Raw genomic sequence first — 950 nt, forward strand, 5'->3', positions numbered from 1 at the left:
GCATTAAGAGTTCCTAAGGGGCCAAGCTCAACCACTAAAACAACCCCACAGCATAACCCCCCCACCAAACTTTACACTAGGCCGAATGCAGGCAAGTACAGTTCTTCTGGCAACCGCCAAACCCAGACCAGACTCGTTCATCGGATTGCCAGACAGAGAAAAGTGATTCATCACTCCAGAGAACACATCTCCATTGCTCTAGAGTCAAGTGGCGGTGTGCTTTACACCACTGCATCTGACGCTTTACATTGCACTTGGTGATGTAAGGCTTGGATGCAGCTGCTCAGCCATGGAAACCCATTCCATGAAGCTCTATACAAACTGTTCTTGAGCTGCTGGAACAGAAGTCTCAAGCCTCTTTAGTACATAACTGTATAATGCGCATGTATAATGTTAATGTATAATGTTAATGTAAAAAAAAAAAAGGCAAATAGTGAAATATTTCTATAAATAAATATACATACACTTATTTTTCATTTCTTACATTTTTTTAAACTTTAAACACATTATAGCCTATTGCACACCTAAATTATCTTCAAAGTCTCGATTTACATTCATTTTTTTGTAATTTGTTTTTTATAGATGGGCAAAAAAAAACTTTAAAAAAAACTAATATAACGGCATGTTAAAAGATCTGAAATGGCAAACCGTAATTAATGTAAATAATAAATTTAGTAATTAGAATATATTTTACCATTAAAGCCACGAGGTGGCGCTGTAATCATCTCATAGTAGCCTACTCATGGATCATATGCATAGATTATTTGACAAATAAATTAGTGGATGTGTTGTAAAATGTGAAATAAACTGAATTGAACTAAACTGAAGAGTGAAAAATTGTTAGTAGCCTACTGTAACTTGAAGAAAAAAAGAAGAATTTTTATTTTATTTTATTTTAGCCTCTTATTAAATCAGACGCCTATCCAGAGCCCTCTCTCTCTTTCTCCTGT

The sequence above is a fragment of the Leuciscus leuciscus genome, assembly GCF_965113295.1.
Source record: "Leuciscus leuciscus genome assembly, chromosome: 11".
NCBI classification, from domain to species: Eukaryota; Metazoa; Chordata; class Actinopteri; order Cypriniformes; family Leuciscidae; genus Leuciscus; species Leuciscus leuciscus.